A 21,573-nucleotide genomic window follows, 5' to 3' on the forward strand; every position below is an offset into this window, starting at 1 on the left:
GAAAGCGGAATATATGGTGTACAACAATATATATGCTTTACTTGCAAAATACATACATGGTTTACTTCAAAAATACATATTAGACATATTTATATATATTCTGCAAAAAAATATATTCTCTGACACAAAAACATTTATAATATAAATAGCCTATATATTTTCTTTCAATATATATATTTCAATATATATATATATATATATATATATATATATATATATATATATATATATATATATATACATATACATATACATATATATATATATATATATATATATATATATATATATATATATATCTTGTTAAAAAACATATATTCTCTGACAGAAAAATATTTTTCTCTAACAAAATATATAAATTCTGAGACAGAAAAAATATATATTTTACAGGAAAAATTATATTCTGTGCAAAAATATATTTTTATTGTGTGTACGGAAAATATATATATATAAAGGACAATGAACTTGCTTCTTTATCTAAAAAGGAAGCAATTTGCACTTCGGGCTTTGGAATATTCGCTCAATAAAAGCTGAAAACAAAGTGACTTCATTATGTAACCTTATCATTGACCAACGTATGGATGTGATGGCAATAACAGAGACATGGTTAAAGGGAGATGACAGTGATGATTGTATTTTAGCTGACTTACACACTTCACTTCCAGACTTTGCTTTTTACCATTGCCCACGAAATAAGGGTAAGGGAGGAGGAGTTGGCTTTTTGATCAGGAAGGGTTTTGATGTGAAATTAAATGACAGTGGCAATCTTAGGTCTTTTGAGTTCATCGATCTCAACATTTCGTCATCAAAATCAACAATACGCATGATCGGACTATATAGGCCTCCCCCAAACAACAAAAATAAATTAACTTTTGCAATGTTCATCGATGATTTTTCATCTCTACTTCAAATTTTGTCCTCTTCCACAACCCACCTTAATTATCATGGGGGATTTGAATATTCATGTTGATGTTCCATCAGATCAAAACTTTGCTTCTTTTGATGACTTACTCCAAGCTTTTGATTTCCAGCAACATGTCTCTGGTCCAACCCACAGAAATGGACATACACTTGATCTTATCATTTCACATAAAGACTCGGATCTTGCTAAATGTACGTGTGTGCATGATGAACATTTATGTACTTCTGTCCACTCAGTTGTAAGTTGCCTCATTAATATAGACCGACCACCTCCTGTCAGGAAATTCACTCAAAGGCGCAACCTAAAGAACATTGATTTTGACCAATTTCGTTGTGACATTGGATCTTCATCTTTACTGCTAAATCCGCAAAGTTCTCTTGACTCTCTTGTGGACCAATATTACTCAGTTCTTAGGACAATTATTGATAAACATGCACCTGTCACAAGAAAGGCTGTAATTATGCGCCCAAGGGCAAAATGGTACAGCAGAGACATCCGATTAGCAAAACGTGAGAAACGTAAATGTGAAAGAAAATATAAACACTCCGGTCTCATTGTCCACAAACAGCTGTACATGACTCAATGTAAACATTACAAAGATTTGCTAATCTCCGCAAAGTCCTGTTATTTTCGACAACAGATTACCTCCGCAAACCAGAAGGATATGTTTCGTATTGTAAATAAGCTAACTTCACCGGAAGTGGATAATACCCTCCCAAAATATGATGTCGCTGAGAATCTTGCCAATCGATTTGTTGATTTCTTTCAACAAAAAGTAAATTCTCTCCAACATGCTTATCCTGACTATGGGACTGGTAATATTCCGATGGAACAATGTAAATCAAAGTCAGTTTTTACTGCTTTCAAAGAAGTGAGTGAACAAGATGTTTTAGAAGTTATTAACTCGTCACCAGTTACCTCTTGTTTTTTGGATCCTTTGCCAACATATGTCTTCAAGGAGTGTATTTCAGACTTACTACCTTTCATCACGAAAATTGTTAATCTTTCTTTAACTTCAGGTCAGTTACCATGCTCACTGAAGCAAGCGGTGATAATTCCTCATATTAAAAAACCCAAGCTTGATGCTAATAATCTTGCAAATTACAGACCTATATCAAACCTCCCTTATCTATCCAAGCTAATCGAACGTATTGTTTGCAAACAGTTTCAAGATTATCTTTCAAACAATGATCTCTATGCGAAAATGCAATCTGCATATCGAGCAAATTACAGCACAGAAACTGCTCAACTTTATGTGCAGAATAGCCTTCTCTGTGCCCTTGATGAGCGTAAAGATGCTTTACTAGTCCTGTTGGATTTCTCATCCGCCTTCGACACAATCACCAAACACTTTTAACACGTTTGCATGAAAGATATGGTGTTGATGGAGTTCCATTGTATTGGATGAAATCATACTTAGCAAACCGTACCCAATGTGTTATTGTGGATCAAAATCTGTCAAAGGAAGTTACGCTTGCAACTGGAGTCCCACAAGGCTCAGTTCTGGGGCCGTTACTTTACACCTTGTATGTAGCTCCATTGCATGATTTAATCATTTCAGCTAATATGCAAACTGTTATTTATGCTGATGACATTCAGTTATTCACATCTTTCCATCCTGATCATTGTTCCGATTCTATTAAAAAAATCCAAAACTGTATTGCAGATGTAAAGTCATGGGCTATATCAAACAATCTTTTTATCAATGACTCAAAGACTGAAATCCTCCATGCTACCTCGCAATTTAAATCCACAACAATCAAATCTATTTCAGTCAAAATTGATCAGACTACCATCACTCCGTCCACGCACGTCAAAAGTCTAGGAGTTGTACTGGATCCCCATCTAAGCATGAAACAACAGGTCAATGCTGTTTGCAAATCATCATACAATGCCGTACGGAAGATCAGCCGGATAAGGAAGTTTTTAACCAAAGATATCACTACAAAACTTGTATGTTCCTTAATAATGCCCAGGCTTGACTACTGTAACTCCCTTTTATTTGGCCTTCCTGACTCTACTAGACCGGCAGCCCAGTGCACTTTGATCAAACGAACGAGGTACCAATATCTGAGTATTGGAACATTTGTGGAAAAACCCTGTATATCCAAAAGTGGATGTCTGCCGTGGTCGCTCTGCTGCATGGGGCCGGTTAAAGGGGGCCCAAAAATGCATCTGATCAAACGAACGAGGTACCACTTGAAACCAATGTCAACTAATGCATGAATGCCACATAGTACTGAATGGCCCATGCCAGACAAATTTTCTGCTGCAAAGGGCCCGCCAGACGCCCAAGAAGGGCCCCTAAAAAATGCATCTGATCAAACGAACGAGGTACCACTTGAAACCAATGTCAACTTAATGCATGAATGCCACAAAGTACTGAATGGCCCATGCCAGACAAATTTTCTGCTGCTAAGGGCCCGCCAGACGCCGTCAAATATGGCCCAAATGCCCATTAGCGTAGCATTGACCCAGATTAAATATGCACGGTACCACTCAAAACCGGTTTGGAATGTTCGGGTTGATTTTACAGACTATGGAAATCATCATGCCAGACAAATTTTCTGCTACAAAGGGCCCGCCAGACGCCCCAATAGGGCCCATAAAAATGCATCTGATCAAACGAACGAGGAACCACTTGAAACCAATGTCAACTTAATGCATGAATGCCACAAAGTACTGAATGGCCCATGCCAGACAAATTTTCTGCTGCTAAGGGCCCGCCAGACGCCCCAAAATATGGCCCAAATGCCCGTTAGCGTAGCATTGACCCAGATTAAATATGCAAGGTACCACTCAAAATCGGTTTGGAATGTTCGGGTTGATCTTACAGACTATGGAAATCATCATGCCAGACAAATTTTCTGCTACAAACGGGCTAACAGACACACTAAAAAAGGGCCCTCAAATGGGCCATGATCAATCATAGTTGGTACCACACAAAACCAATATTAAGTGCAAAGGTACTTTCCACAGAGTAAAGAACTGCCAATGCAAGACAAATTTTCTTCTGCATAGGTCCCACCAGATAGAAAGTATATGTGGCCCAATGCGGCCCTATATGGGCCTAATGAATTGTATATCGATGCAGACTATATGTGCCTTGTGACATGACATTTGTAGCATTCCACACAGTAACGAAATGCCAATACAATACAAATTTTCTTCTGCAAAGTGCCCACCACATGTAAACAAAATTATGCAGTTTAAATAGTTAAGATACCACAAGAAACCAATCTATAACAATCAAGAATATCCTGAATTATTCAAATTCCTTCCTGCTACATAGGCCAATGGAATAATGAGATTGGTATACTAGTAGGTGTATCAATTACTGAACATTTCATTGAGCAAAACAAAAATGACGCGAACTCAGTCTTTGAGGGAGATCCTGACAGTTATAATGCATTCTCAAATCCATTCTTTTTCCTTTTATCCATTCTTTTTCCTTTTATCCAGTCAGTACTTTGTATCGTGAGCAGTGTTTAACTTGACAGTTACTTTGTTTCGCTGGAAACACTGGAGCAGATTAAAATCAGTTTATATATTGTAAATAAGAAACCCAAAATCATTTTGTATCTTAAAACACTGTGTTTACGTTAGCATTGTAAATCTACAAAGTTTAAAATCTTGAGAAAGAACGCTTAAGTGTCACCTTAAGACATACATGTAGTCGAACAAAAGAGATTGTTTTGTTTCTTAAGCTCAGACAAAGAAACAATTATCAAACAATGGTGAAAATGCTTTATAACGTGTACCTTAACGATAAAGGTTTGGGTTGAAACTGTCCAATATGGTTTTTAAAAGATACATAATTGAAGCATAGAAATGTATATGTACCTTTATGCTAGGTACACTCTTTAAAGGACTTAAAATGCTAAGATTGAACAAACAAATACTGATATCACCACGTATGACTCCATTCCTTGATACAAAATATAAAATGAGTAATTGGCCTATATTATTACACTAATTCAATTCGAATAGCTTGTAAGTCCAACAAATAGATGTGGCATCCATTTTTTCAGAAATATGAATGCTAGATGAGGGTTTTTGTTTTCATCTATGAAGGAATCCTTTACCTTTCAAGAAAGTCATCTTGCTAGTATAAAATGTACTAAAATCATAATTGGCAAAGATAGTAACAAAAGATTACTATGTGATTACTCTGAACATGACACATGTTAGGTTCGAAGTATAAGAACTGAGAATTCATGTCTCTTGACAGTGATTAAACACTGGAGTGTGTGCATTGTAAAAAGACACTGCATTTGCCATTCAGACAGATCTCAAAAGAATTATTAGTAAGTTTATGAAAATTAAGTATTCCCATGAACTTGATTCTAAAAAGACAATGGAAGCTCAAATCTATGTTTCATTGTCGGAGTCATCACTCCAAGATGGTTCAGTACTTGAATCATCGGCATCAAACTCGGAAATCACGTCTGGTCGGCTACTTTGAAAATCTTCGCTCAGTTCCCCCTCATGGAATAGATGATCTGGGAGAGCCGGTCCCTCAAACCAGTCAGGGCTGTAGCACCCATTCTTGCTCTTCCAACCGTAGTTCTGTGGATCCAAGCCAGGCAAGACTCTTCCTCAGAGTGTTAGAATTATAATGTGGGGAACTGTAATATTTGCCCAGGCCAGCAAATCCCAAAATATTTAGAGGCTTAGGTGAAAGTGTTATCTTTACTTTGCATAGAGCAGCGAATAGCTAAATAAGATAAAACACTGGTCTTGTGTACAGTAACTCCAATTTATGCTGGAAACAATATAATCATGAGCTTGAAATGTCATGTTATAAGGCACATATATCCAATTCTTTAGACCCATATATAGGGCCACATTGGGCCACCTATTCTTTCTATCTGGTGGGACCTATGCAGAAAAATTTTTGTCTTGCATTGGCAGTTCTTTACTCTGTGGAAAGTACCTTTGCATTTAATATTGTTTTTGTGTGGTTCCAAACCGGTTTTGAGTGGTACCTTGCATATTTAATCTGGGTCAATGCTACGATAATGGGCATTTTGGGCCATATTTGGGGGCGTCTGGCGGGCCCTTAGCAGTAGAAAATTTGTCTGGCATAGGCGATTCAGTACTTTGTAGCATTCATGCATTAAGTTGACATTGGTTCTAGTGGTACCTCGTTCGTTTGATCAAATGCATTTTTATGGGCCCTTTTGGGGCGTCTGGCGGGCCCTTTGTAGCAGAAAATTTGTCTGGCATGATGATTTCCATAGTCTGTAAGATCAACCCGAGCATTCCAAACCGGTTTTGAGTGGTACCTTGCATATTTAATCTGGGTCAATGCTACGCTAATGGGCATTTGGGCCATATTTTGGGCGTCTGGCGGGCCCTTAGCAGCAGAAAATTTGTCTGGCATAGGCCATTCAGTACTTTGTGGCATTCATGCATTAAGTTGACATTGGTTTCAAGTGGTACCTCGTTCGTTTGATCAAATGAATTTTAGGGGCCCTTTTGGGGCGTCTGGCGGGCCCTTTGTAGCAGAAAATTTGTCTGGCATGATGATTTCCATAGTCTGTAAGATCAACCCGAACATTCCAAACCGGTTTTGAGTGGTACCTTGCATATTTAATCTGGGTCAATGCTACGCTAACGGGCATTTGGGCCATATTTTGGGCGTCTGGCGGGCCCTTAGCAGCAGAAAATTTGTCTGGCATGGGCCATTCAGTACTTTGTGGCATTCATGCATTAAGTTGACATTGGTTTCAAGTGGTTCCTCGTTCGTTTGATCAGATGCATTTTTATGGGCCCTTTTGGGGCGTCTGGCGGGCCCTTTGTAGCAGAAAATTTGTCTGGCATGATGATTTCCATAGTCTGTAAGATCAACCCGAACATTCCAAACCGGTTTTGAGTGGTACCGTGCATATTTAATCTGGGTCAATGCTACGCTAACGGGCATTTGGGCCATATTTTGGGCGTCTGGCGGGCCCTTAGCAGCAGAAAATTTGTCTGGCATGGGCCATTCAGTACTTTGTGGCATTCATGCATTAAGTTGACATTGGTTTCAAGTGGTTCCTCGTTCGTTTGATCAGATGCATTTTTATGGGCCCTTTTGGGGCGTCTGGCGGGCCCTTTGTAGCAGAAAATTTGTCTGGCATGATGATTTCCATAGTCTGTAAGATCAACCCGAACATTCCAAACCGGTTTTGAGTGGTACCGTGCATATTTAATCTGGGTCAATGCTACGCTAACGGGCATTTGGGCCATATTTGACGGCGTCTGGCGGGCCCTTAGCAGCAGAAAATTTGTCTGGCATGGGCCATTCAGTACTTTGTGGCATTCATGCATTAAGTTGACATTGGTTTCAAGTGGTTCCTCGTTCGTTTGATCAGATGCATTTTTATGGGCCCTTTTGGGGCGTCTGGCGGGCCCTTTGTAGCAGAAAATTTGTCTGGCATGATGATTTCCATAGTCTGTAAGATCAACCCGAACATTCCAAACCGGTTTTGAGTGGTACCGTGCATATTTAATCTGGGTCAATGCTACGCTAACGGGCATTTGGGCCATATTTTGGGCGTCTGGCGGGCCCTTAGCAGCAGAAAATTTGTCTGGCATGGGCCATTCAGTACTTTGTGGCATTCATGCATTAAGTTGACATTGGTTTCAAGTGGTACCTCGTTCGTTTGATCAGATGCATTTTTATGGGCCCTTCTTGGGCGTCTGGCGGGCCCTTTGCAGCAGAAAATTTGTCTGGCATGGGCCATTCAGTACTATGTGGCATTCATGCATTAAGTTGACATTGGTTTCAAGTGGTACCTCGTTCGTTTGATCAGATGCATTTTTGGGCCCCCTTTAACCGGCCCCAGGGGCCACATGCAGCAGAGCGACCACTGCAGACATCCACTTTTGGATATACTGGGTTTTTCCACAAATGTTCCAATACTCAGATATTGGTACCTCGTTCGTTTGATCAAAGTGCACTGGGCTGCCGGTCTATACACTGAAAAAACTTCAAACTGTTCAGAATTCTGCTGCCCGGTTAATATCATGTTCATCGCGTCATGATCACATGTCTCCAGTGCTTCAATCACTCCATTGGCTTCCAGTAAAACAACGGTCAATTTATAAGCTCCTCCTCTTAACGTACAAATCACAACACTCCCTTGCCCTTGGTTACATTACAAATTTAATTCCTCAGTATCATCCTCAACGCCAACTTCGCTCGTCTACAAAGTGTCTTCTTGCCACCAGCCATACCCCAAACACAAAGTTTTATGGAGAAAGAGCCTTCATCTCTGCTGCACCTCATCTCTGGAACAATCTACCATCTTCAATTCGCAATGCACCATCGGTTGACTGTTTTAAGCGTCTCTTAAAAACACATTTATTCCAAAATTTACAGTGATTTGTCTTGCATATTTGTGTACTTGTTTTAAGCGCTTTGAGGCCTTTGCATAAAGCGCTCTATAAATATTTGCTTATTATTATTATTATTCTCTAACAACAAAATTCTATTCTGTGCGAAAAAATATATTCTGGTCGAAAAATATATATATGCTGTACAAAGTACCAAAACATATATATTCTCTGACAGAAATATATTTTTCTCTAGCAAAATATATAAATACTGAGACAGAAAAAATATATATTCTACAGGAAAAATTATATTCTGTGCAAAAATATATTTTTACTGAATGTAAAGAAAATATATATATTCTCTAACATTCAAGACCTATTCTGTGCGGAAAATATATTCTGTACGAAAAATATATTCTGTGCGAAAAAATATATATGCTGTACAAAGTCGGAGCTCTGTAAGTGCTGACTAAGATGTTTGTTATTGTTCAGTAACTTCAGCAGTGACCAGCCTGTTCATTTCACTGGCCATTCATAAAACGCACATGTTTGCTCAGAATCTTAATGCAGTTCATAGTTAGTGGGTTTGCGATATCACATTGCACATGATAGTACCAGGGATTATTCCATAACAACTCCCTGATTGTACGACGGTACGTTCGACAGCGAAGCCTTCTGTACCGTAACTAGCCGGTGTAGCAGTACAAACTGTCGCAAATATTCCATATTCAGTATAAACTGTCCCGGTCCCACAGGACAGTTTATACTGGATTTACCAGTACGTTTGGTCTCCCCGGACCTATTGTACAAGGCCAGTTGGTACAGACTGTCTCCCCAGACAGAATATGCTATGGTTACACGGAGGGGGACATTATTTGACGGTCATATATTTTGTTGTAAATTGTGTCCCCCTGAACACAATGTCCGCCGTAGCATGTACGTCCCAGTAGCAAAAATTTAATTAGTAATGGACTCTGGCAGTATCCGTATTATTAGCAAATTGTCGCATTTCGGCTTCCGTATATTTTGCAGTAAAGTCGTGCGACAACTAAAAACGGAAAAGCTAGCAGAAAACGTGAGACAAATTGCGGATATTCTAAGAGATGAGAGCTATCCAAGTGGGTTTACAAGAATAAAACAGAGAAGAATCTTACGGAGACAAAGTCAGTCTTTCAGACTGGCTGAAAATGGAACTCTTGCGTACCGAAATTGAAGGAAAGTGTTGCTATCTAGGGCTACTCAACTCGCCCAAATCGAAGCAGCTCACACTGACTAGTGACATATATAAGGTAATGTCTGTAACTTACAGTATAGGATACACAATATGCCTTTGGTTGTTAAATGGCGAACGGCCATTCCACAGTTAAACTATAACCAGGCCTCTAGGATCTTTTTGGTGAACAAATCATGATATTCTTTTACCACGTTTGGTTAGTTGTAAACACTCATTCGCAAAAGTCAAGCAATTGCTTGTGCAACATTATAATCAGTTGTATGCTTGAGCAAAGTTATTAGGGCCTATTTCTTTTCATTTTGTTTACCCAATTGTTTACCCAAACAAATTTACCCAAACAAATTTTTGTGACAATTATTATAAATTTCCACCTTTAATCGCCCTGCCTATCATAAAAGATAACAACAGATTACTAAAGCTTAGAGAGCTAGTCTGGTTTGCATGCATGGGACACTATAAAATGCAGTTATTGGACTATAGCATATAGCCGAGCCTACTTCTAGAGGAAAGTGGCACTAATACTGTACATAATAAATTCACGTTCATTAATTTTGGTTGGTAAGAACAGATATTGAAGGCCTGATAGTACTTTTTTTAGGTGTGGCATATTCTCTACATGCCAAACATCACTGCAGAAGAAAACTTCTTAAATATCTATAGACCCCAATTGTGGCCAAACAATGTGTACAATATTGGGAATATTCCATTTCAAACACTGATATAGAGTTGTAATTCAATTTTAAGGCACTTCAGCTAGAACTACCAATTCTGCAGCCCATATATTTGTGTGTGTTTGTTTGTTTGTGGGTTTTTTTTTGGGGGGGGGCAAAAAAACATGATATCTCCTTTGATCATGAATTTTCTTATCTCTTTGAAGGTGTTCATCTTTGCATAGATAAACCAGACAACAGAGTATGTCTATTGTCTAGATTCTATTGGAAAACTATCAACGTTGATGTAACAAGTTATGTTCAACAGGATGTCAAAGCGTCATTGTCATGTAGACCTACGAACAAGTCTCCATAGCATTCCTGTAACTGGATTATGGAAACAGGTAAATATTCAATCTGTTTTAATTGCACAGGATGTCCTCAGTATGCCGTGAAGGTTTAGTTTAGTTAATGTCATTCTTTCTGGACAAATTAAACATTTACAAGTTTAACGGTAGTCTGTATTGGCCCTAAATTTTGGCCACTTTAGTTGCTAGAAGTTTTCAAAAAGTACTTTTCTGGGGGTAATAACCCTTTAAATTGTGCTCAGACATTCTAAATGATGACACGAGATGATTGAATGTCCCAGTGAGGTAAATTTCCTTCAGGGATATAAACATACTTACAGAATTTTGTCCAAAGTGAAAATTTGGCATATTTAGGGCCTATACAGCAAACCTTTAAGCCACACTCTGGCCTAACTGCAGAGCAACCATCAATATAGGCATGTAATTGTAAGTTGCAAAAAGTGGCGTATCATTTTACTGGTTTAGTGGTTGAAGCGATTGTAAATATATGGTACAGTATGGTGTAAGTTACATTTTCATATTTGCAAGGTTAAAATAATTGGCCTAAATCCACCAACACCCTGTTTCGATCAGATATCCCACTGTTTTTATCTAGATCTGTGTACAGCATGAAGCAATGGAATAGAACAACAGTCAAGGCAAAGCCTACAACTTGTAAAAAATATTAAATTAGCACCTAAATGCTGTCTTCTTTCTTAACAGGTTGGTGTTGATCTTATTGGTCCTCTACCAGTGACAGCTGCCAATCGACTGTACATGATAACACTGTCTGACTTCTATTCAAAGTGGCCTGAGACTAAGGCAGTGCCTGACAAGACTGCAGCATCAACTTCTTATTTCATTACTGATGTGATGATGAGGTAAGCATGTCTTAAAAAGTGAACAATTTTCTGTAGTTAGTAACTAGTTCCAATATGAATGGCATCATATCTGTTATTTGTACCATGCAAATAACTTGTAGTGCATGCCAGAATGCTGTGTTTGAGTATAACTCATTTCCAAATAGGTATTAAGCATACAGAAAGGTCACAAAGGTAGGTGAGAACCGAGAAAGTGTACTGTAAATCTTTGCAGGTTAAGTCCCCATTAACAAGTTTATATGTAAGTAGTTTTTGTTCCTATATTTACTTGCAAAGGTTCCACCTCTGGTTTTTAAGTAGCATATAGCCTGACAATTGTCGTCATTTAATTTACATCCCCAAAAAGTGATTTTGGCTGGACATGTTTCACTGCAGCAGACACAGTTTATTTGTTCAAACAAATGATGAGTAAATAATTAAGACCACATTCCACAGCTAGACACCACCTTTTGTGTGTTGTTTTTCAAAAAGGTGTTGGACAGTTTGATATTGTAACCACAGGGAACTTTTCTGTTTAGAAAGTGTGAACTTATTACTGATTGGCTGTTTTGACAGGAACTTCGACAAGATAAGAGAGATAATGTATCAACTGAGTTTTGGTACCATTTCTCTGTTAGGTCCGTTGTGGAAAATTGCTAAATGTGTTTGTGTGTGTGGTGGGGGGATATTTCCTGAAACCTGGAAGAGGGACCCTCTGTTTTGGCAAAATAGGGCAATGTTTAGGTCTCTTGATTCAAAATGATGTATAATAGTACATTTTACCATAATAATGGTTAGCTAGCATTATTTGGTTTTGCATTTGGGTCATAGAGAGGGTGTTTTGAACTCCCATGGATCCTGATTCAGGATAATTAATGTTTGATCGGCATTAAACAGTCATGCCATGCACACATACATCAATAGAGCACCAAAAGGCATCAAACTTCTGTTGTATCCTAGCTTAAGCTAATTTGATAAATTTCTGATATTAAATTTCATTAATATGTCACAAATGTTGTATTGGCTCATGTGGTTAAAACTTTTCAGGTTTGGTAGTGAACTGTACAATATAGCGCCAAAATTATGACATGCAATCTCCAATTAAAAAAATGGACCCACTATTCCCATAAACATGTAAGTGTCACAATAAAAGATCATCCAATTAACTCAATGCCTAAGCATAGTTCAGTTGTACACTATACAGTCTACACTTAACCAATATGGTGAATGTTAATTATCTTTGTAGTGGAGCTTACACATAACCTTTCAAGAAGATAATTTATTTTATATATGACTTACAGTGTGGCATTCACTACTCATAATATTGCTTTCAACTTTTATTTTGCACAGATTTGGTTGTACTGATATCTCATCTCTGCATGACCACCAATGGAGGGAGTATGTATGAAGTTAACAGAAGACATGTCTAGACGATTTTCTTAGCAGTTAACTTGTTACCAACAATAATCTTGTCTTTCACTCTAACATATCATCAGAGAAAACTTCGTCGGCTGCTATATGTTTAAGCAAAGACAGGCCATTGACTTTTCACTGCCAGTCGTTCGGTGGAAATCCATATATTTGCAGTTCAAGTTGAAGGGTTGTGACGCTCGAAATTCTTTATCACCTCATTACTTCATTAAATAAAAAATACGAAGGCGTGTTTCTTGGTTCTGGAAAATGTGTTCAAGATAAGTTCTCATAGTAAAACATATAACCGACCATATTCTGCTTCCTGTTGTAACTTTTGCTGTTATGGATTTCTGTGTAAGTCTTAACGAAAAACCCGTTGGATACATGAGAATCAGCTATTTTATTTTGTAATTTACAATCAAGATTTAACTTTTGACGGTATCAAGTTGCACATTAAAGCATTTTATAGGTAATCCTACTGTTTGTGGAAAGCAGTTCAAGGGGGGATTCTAATAGGGAAACTTCTGCATGGTTTTATTGAGGTCTTTACCAAACTCTAAAGAGGATGTTCTTCATGTGGATTATGAGAGTTTCAAGTACATATTGTTTGAAGAAGAGTGACAGTAGTATATCATTCTAACCAAGCAATACCTCCATGCTTGAAGGATGCTCTAGAAAGCATGGATTATCTTTAGTTGCATCAGAGCTACAAAGGGAGAGTCATCATTCCAGTTAAATTTCCCCATGCAGGGGGTAGGAAGTGGGTGTGGGCACACAACATCAGAGGGACATTTTCTCATTCCACAACCACCACTCGTTATGCTATAAACCGATACACACCGGCCATATCACTTAAATATATATGATGTGTTAGTATGTTATCAATACTATTTATTGAGATTGTTTATTGTTAACCTTGCTATAAAAAGATATGGGATGCCATTTTAAAAATAGTATGTACAGACAGTGCCCCCCCCCCCCGGCTCCTGCCTCCCTGATCCCATGTGTAATCATTTTTTCATTCTTTGCCCAGTCTGATATAGATTCAGAATATTGTGTTTGTGCATGACTATCATCCAATTTCATGTTTTGATTTTACTATATTAACTTTCTTTAAACAAACTTTTCTCTACAAGAATGACATATTTAAAGTGTGAGAAACATGATGAGACAACAAATCTAGCATATTGCATCCTGCTCTGTCCTATTTGCTTTATTCTTTCCCTTGTTTGGCTTTGTTTTGTTTCCTGTATGTTTTGCAGCTCTTTTGAAGAGAATATTGTCTAATACATCTTTTCTAATTTGAACCACTTTTGTCCAATAAGAAACCTTCATAATAAGAAACAACGAACCTTTATCACTGGAATTGCCTGGAATGCCATTTGTCTATACATATGAAGATTTGCTTCGCGCATGGCCATCACAACGGGCTTAGGGGGCAGGGGTGGGGGAATGGCCTTCCACCCTGTTGAGAGGAAGAAAACCTTGACTCGACGATTGAGTGACAAAAATAAGGAACGGTTAAAAAGTAAACAATAAAGTAGTAATGAAAGTCAATAAATAGGTGTCAAGCCCATACGGAGAGGGTTGGGCAGTGTTGACATTTTCAAGGTCAGAGAAGTATCTTCCAGCTAATTCACGGTTGTTATTAGCAAACAAAAATATTTCGGAACTCATCACAGATAGGTCACAGACTTAAGAAGACCCCTCCCCATGACACAAATTCGATAACTTACCATCCCAACTCCCCCCCCCCCCACTTATCCTTGCACTCAAAATTATGTGTATGGGCCTGAGCTTTGTATACAGCGTTGCCCATTTCATTTAGGATGTAACTTGAAAACACTCTCGGTAACTTCCCGTCCTATCATGAGCTTTACGCACGGATGAAATTTCATATTGGCTAGGCAACTCTCGTAGACCCATGAAGTACAGTTACCATACTTGCCAAAACTTACCCACTGTGTGTTAGGGAAATACGGAAAAAATGAAGTTTGGACTCCTAAAGTTCGTAATATTTTACCTCTGCAATTATCATATTTTGTTGTAGCTGTTGCATTACCTATCCCGTACCAGCCCTCCGTTGGGGAGGAAGTTAGGTTTATACTATCTCTCCCTCTGTAAAGATGACTATGAACGCAATGTAGTTGCCGAATACAAAATGCAACATATACGGAGGATAACATAGCAGCAATCACAACAAAAACATGATTAACATCTTCTACAGATGGAAGACTTGTTTCTTTTTTTGTCCCGTTCTATTCTTTGTTTTGCAGCAACGCACAACGTCTCATTTATTTCCTGTAACATTTAACTCTGACGTATGCATCTGCTCTAATTATTGATATAATGAACTCAATTGCCTTTTGAATATCGAAATGCTTAAATTTTATGCGGGACAAAATATGCTATGAAGTATTTGCGGACATTCTGTACCAGGACATTTCGTCCGGTGGGACTATATTTGCTGTGAGGGTGGGACACAATTTTCAGCAGATAATGTCCGACCGGACTAAATATGCTGGTACAAAGTGTCCGCGGAGACACTTTGTACAGGGGGACACTCTGTACTGTCACACCGGCTTAAAGCAGCATTTTGCGTTGGGTCGCTTTTTTCCACCTTTTTAACGTGTGCATCGATTTTTTTAGATGTATCAATCATAAAACAGCAAACTAAGATACCATCCAAGTTTCACCCTGCCAAGAGCGTTAATTAGCGAGTAATTAACGATTTATGTCGATAACGAGTAAAAGTGTCCTCGACAAAGTTTTCATATCTCCAAATCCACTAGTTTGAATTCCACCAATCAGTGAATAGTATGTTTATTCATGAGCATTTTGCGTTTGGTCGCCGTTTTCTACTTTTTTGACATGTCCATCGAGTTTTTTACATACATCAAATCACAAAACAGCAAATTAAGTTATTAGCCAAGTTTTTCCCTGCCAAAAACGTTAATTGGCGAGTATTCCACATACAAAATTAATCGCATTCAGTTCCCAAACCCACTAGTTTGAATTCAACCAATCAGAGATGCAGGTTTAGTTATGAGCCGTTGCTAAAAATAGATTCAAGACTTTGCGTTGGTACAACCAGGGAGTTGTTATGCAACTTTCTGGTACAACTGCCATATAGACTGTACACAAATCAAGCGTGGTGTTATATTACGTATCTGTCAATGACGTTCGTAGTGTTTAAATATTCATATTATGGGCGAGGTTTATTGGGTTCCCAACGGAAAATATCTTGGAGAACAACAAAGTTCAAAGTTGCAATTTTTTCGACTTTTATGCCACCATTTGAAGTAAAATATAAATAGATAAGCTAGTTATGTATGTCGTTATGGCATAGTGGAGTCAGTGAGGTTGAGAAAAATCATAGAAAAGGACGCAAAATGCTGCTTTAACAGTAACTGCTTACTTCTTCACATTCCAAGGTTATTAGTTTGGAACGTTTGCCGGTGTGTTACGTAAGCAGTTTGCCAAACCTCAGTGAAAACCTAGTGCCCCCCCGAGTGCCCCCCCCCATCTGAGATTTGGGTTGGTACAAAAATATATATATATTTTGTTATATTCAACTCCCATCATCTGAGTTGGTTTTTCATAAGGACAAAGCAGCACAGTAATTCGTATTTTCTTCAAATGAGCTGCGAAGAAATGAAAAAAGTTTATCCTTGAACGTCGGGTTTCGAAGTCGTAACCCGCGCCATCACAACAGGTGTCGATATTTACATTGAATGTGTCAGTGCTCACGCCATACCAGCGGATATACACGTCCGCTTCGCGAGCTACATGACTGTGAGAAGGGAGGGTACTGCAATATGTTGCCTTGGTCTGAGGTTGACAGGTTAGGAGCTGACGAAATGTGAGAATGTGAGGGTCCGCAGGCACCATACTTGACTATATTTGTGGACCCATATATTAACCCTGTTGTGTAGGGGGTGCAGAGGTCATTTGAGGTCAGATGCTTGTAGGAACAAATGGCGAATGTTCACACCTGCATACTGAGCCATACTCGATGTGTGATCAAACTTTGGATTGCATGGTGAGATCCCTGGTAGGAGCCAATAACGATGCTGGAACCTGTTACATCTTAATAGATAATGGGAGAAAACGAGAAGGACAAGAAAGGAGTCGGGGGTCATGCACACATTAATTCAACAAATGTAGGTTCTATTGATAGGGTTAGGCATAATATCGACAGCATTGTGGTTCATATCCTCTGCAAAATTCTGCGCCTTGTTAAAATCATTACCTCAAAAATAGCAATTTCTGGAGATATCTTCAGATCAAATTTAGCATCAAATGAGGCAGCATTTTGCATCTAGCCCATCCTCCGTATGCGAAAATTTTCCAAAGGGGGCAGTGGCGGCGGAACCGGGGGGGGGGGGGCTCAGCCCCCGATGAAAAAGTTGAGGGGGCAAATGCATGATAAGCCCCCCCCCCATATTTACCAAGGCTCCGAAACGTGCATCTGCCCATTTTTCAATGCATACTTGTCGATCTGTCCGATGCACACGTATACTAAATAGGTGTAATAATTTTAGTAAATGCTGGGGGGACCCTCGGCCCGTCCCCTGGCTATAGACCACATTGTCACCCCAACCGCGTCTTTACGCCCCGTGAAAAGTGGAAGCAGTGAGTGTGAGTACCGGTAAGCGCAACACAACTTCGTCTTAGGCCAATGACTTGCTTCATTTCAGCCAGTTCTCCAACATCCCCTTACTACACTCAAAAACGTCTTTGCGAGTACACTACGAGTAATAGCTACTCTCTTAAAACACCATCGAATATACAAATTACAATGTTTTTACAGACTTTTACGTGCAATCTGAGAAATTGCAGGCTTGAGACCCATATTTTAGGGCTAGGTATTCGCAGCATAAAACACTCGGGAAGTGCCGTTTCCGGCCATCTGGGGGTTTGAAAAACCCAAAATTTTCTTGTACGCTCCGCGCCAACCGATGGTGGCGCTCCGCTTAGATAGTCTCTACACATTAGCCCCCCCAATAATTTTCCCATTCCGCCGCGCCTGGAGGGGGCACCCACTCCCCTTAGACCCCTCCCCCAGAACGGCGATCCGTATCCACCTAAGTGCCCCCCATCAAATGCTGGTGCCCCCCTGTGCCCCCCAGACTGAAAAGTCTGGTGACGCCACTGCCAAACCTTGCAAATGAAACGAACGTGGGAAAGTCATTTGCACAGCTCAAATTTCCTGCGATCTACCGCAAGTGCCTATTGAAATCTGTAAGGCAGGTAAACTGTTACGTCAGTGGTGCAGGGCGCATTTCACTCAATTGTATATTTTTTTTAGAGAATATATATATTTTTCTCTTAGAGAATATATATATTTTTTCTCTTAGAGAATATATTTATTTTTTCTCTTAGAGAATAACTATATATTTTTTCTCTTAGAGAATATATATATTTTTTCTCTTAGAGAATATATATCTTTTTTTCTCTTAGAGAATATATATATTTTTCTCTTAGAGAATATATATTTTTCTCTTAGAGAATATATATATTTTTTCTCTTAGAGAATATATATTTTTTTCTCTTAGAGAATATATATTTTTTTCTCTTAGAGAATATATATTTTTTTTCTCTTAGAGAATATATATATTTTTTTCTCTTACAGAATAAATAATTTCTTGGCATAGAAACATATAATTTTTGTGTTAGAATACTTATTGTTAGATAATATGTTATTATAAACATATATACAAATATGTCTAAAATGTATATTTGAAGTTAACCATGTATATATTTCGCAAGTACAGCATATATATTTTTACGTAATATATTCCGCTTTCTCGCGCCATACCAGGGAGTTTTTCCATAACAACTCCCTGCTCTGACCCCGGATTTGACCTCCATGCTCCGGATGGCGGGGAACTTTCCGCCGCCGCGTACCGGTTGAAATACATTTACCTTCAACCTACATGGTGGATCTTTCTCCAACGTTTAGAAATTCCGACCTTCCAAACAACTACCCTAATGGTAGTAACGATTGATAAGCAGCAGAGTCAGACAGACATGACTAATTAGTTCAGAAGATCAATTTAACAGTATGCAGCCTTCTGACACTGACAGTCGACGATCGAAATATAGCGGACAGCGCCCCTCTGGGTGTAGTCTCCACGAGAATAATAACATTTGCCGCCTCCTTCCCGCAACAATCGACACTCGGAGTATTAGTTATGCTTTAACCGAGTTTTGAGGGTGCATGCTGACCGATATATCATTGTCAACTTGGTCTTTGCCGGTAAATTACCTCCTCCTTATAGGTCATAAGGGAACGTAGATAGGGCCAGAAACGTTTGTCACTCAACAGAACCATGTTAAAGCTCTTTAAAGAGAACCCGGACACTTTCCACGGTGGCGTAGAAAGCAAGGGAAAGTGTCCATGAGACACTATTCACGCAAATGAGACACTATTTCCTAGTAATATGTGTCCTACGGACGCACTGACACTCATTACTGCCACACCCACGCTGACCTGACATAAGTTCTCCTAAAACCCTACTTTACACCTACTACTTCAGGGTCGTCGGAAGCTATTTGGGATTGGTACGGCAGATCAGAGTGTGACCATCTATCATAATTATCGGGGGACGTTTGGTAGGTCAAACTACGCTACGCGCCACCATGGTTGGCGCGTAGCGTAATGGAGATGTTGAAAAAAGTGCCTCCCAGATTGCAGGAAATGGCACTTCCCGAGCTTGAAAACAAGACCCCTGCCATGCCATAGTAGTCAAATTTAGCCTACCTGCTTGTTTCATTTTGGTTCTTTATTTTTTGCCATTTGTTTCTTAGTCCTAGTTTTTTTTTTTTTTTTTTTTGCGCCGTGAATATTGGTCCGGCGTTCGCCGGACCTGCCGTACCGGCTCCGACGCCCATGTACTTACTAGGCCACTATATAGCATGGTCCTAGAACCTAGTCTAGCTATAGTGTATTTAGGCTTAGCCTGGCTACATTTGTGAATGTAATGACGCAATTCCTGTCATATTTGATATTCACTGAAATCATTTTCTTATCAATCAGCTGTCTGGGCTAATATCCAGTGTGCCATATGGCAGTTGTGCATCATTTTATATACACACATAATATGTAAAGATTACAGTTCTTGCCTTCAAGTCATATATGTTTTTTTGAGGAAGTCATTACATTTATTGAGCCTTTGGGTCTTAGATGTTCTCACAGTTGTAATGACTATAAGGTAAATCATGCATGTACATTATGGTTGACGTGAGACATGCATCTGGACTTTATCATGACACATATATAGAATAATTCCATTGTTGTTGGTCAGTGTCCAAGGTCATTGGAAAAATGGAAAGTTGTATGTGTGCTACATGTCTCATCACAATTAATGTTCACTGCTTTTATATGTGGCATGTGACTTGCTAAATTGGAAGTAAAATATCCCGTATTGTCATTAGGTGTGGGTCAAGGACAGATGGAGGTTAGCAAGGGTGACAAAACCTGGATATCTGAAGAAATGCATAATTAGGCCATATTTGTATAATTGCAGTCAGAAAAGTTCAGAGAAACAGTTCTGTGGATTAAAGAGTTAATGAATAATTATATTTTCGCATTATTTTAGGTCATGTCCTTCACTTTTCTTTCTCATCCCTGCATAATTCTCTCACTGTTCGGTTCCCTTGTTTCTCCATACCCACGTTCTTTTTTTCCCTCTCCTACCTGCATGTTCTTGCCCTCCAACTACAAGTGTTCCTTAAACCTACCGCAACCCTGTGCCATTAGATGTTATCGGCCCAAAAGAACTTAAAAGAAACCATTATAGGCTACAGTAATACATGGTAGAAAGTTTGTTAACTATGAATATCACTAGTAGTAAGTTGAGTCTCGTCTATCCGACATGCCCAGTGATTAACCTCCGCCACGTATCACGATCTTGTGCAAGGTTTATTGCTTCATCGAAATTGTTAATGTTAAAGTCCTTAAATTGCGATTTTATTTTTTCCAAGCAAGGTAGTCACGGGCCTTCCTACTGGTTTAGCAGTATGTCTCAATGCTTTTCTTAAAGCAACCTTTGCTGGAGCGTCCTCCTGGAGTCTTGCTACATGACCGAAAAATCTCAATCTTCTATGTGCGACTATGGATGACCAAGGTGTTTGGTTGGTTTCATTGTAGAGCTCATCGTTTGATAACCAATTGTTATTGGTCCATCTAATGTTGAGAATATAACGAAGTAGTCTCCTTTGAAAAGTGTCAATTTTGCGATCAATCCTTCGTTGTGCCCCACAGTTCGCAATTGTACAAATAAAATACTCTTTTATAAAGCCTCGAAAATCCTTAGCTTGATGTTTCGGCTTATGTTTTTGCATTTGAAAATACTTGACAGTGTGTTGAAAGCACCGTTGGTTATACCAATTCTTCGGTTAATATCTCCCGGTCCCCAGCAAGCTTCCAACATATTTACACTTCTTCCAACTTTCATTTCCTTTCTTGTGATTGAAAATTTCTCAGTTTTTGTGCAATTGATTTTCAGATTCCTTGTCAGTTTCTCGGAAACTCGTTTTACGATATCTGGCAGTATAAGTCTATGCTGACCAGTTGATGCCCAATAGATATCATCAGCGTATTGTTGGTCTACTGTGAAAAAAGAGTTGGTGGTTGTGCTGTAATCATGATCAGCTAACTGAGATGGCAGGATAACTGCATCGATATCATTATAATCTGATTTCAAAGAGTAGATAAGTTATAAAAACTAGTGCGCTTGCACTGTCTCCTTGTGGTGAACCAATGTTAGTGTTAACAGAAAGTCCGAGTTTGCCCTCTAGTTGACGGTGTAGGAGACGT

The 21,573-nt window shown here is 38.9% G+C and overlaps 1 long non-coding RNA gene across 1 annotated transcript; it reads left to right on the forward strand.

Moving 5' to 3' along the window:
• Positions 1 to 9,255: 9,255 nt before the first annotated feature.
• LOC139958873 (uncharacterized) lies at positions 9,256 to 13,931 on the forward strand. Its single transcript, XR_011789895.1, has 4 exons — positions 9,256 to 9,534; positions 10,357 to 10,533; positions 11,200 to 11,357; positions 12,687 to 13,931. It is a non-coding gene; the product is annotated as an uncharacterized lncRNA (long non-coding RNA).
• Positions 13,932 to 21,573: the final 7,642 nt, after the last annotated feature.

The sequence above is a fragment of the Apostichopus japonicus genome, chromosome 18, assembly GCF_037975245.1.
Source record: "Apostichopus japonicus isolate 1M-3 chromosome 18, ASM3797524v1, whole genome shotgun sequence".
In the NCBI taxonomy this organism is placed as follows: Eukaryota; Metazoa; Echinodermata; class Holothuroidea; order Aspidochirotida; family Stichopodidae; genus Apostichopus; species Apostichopus japonicus.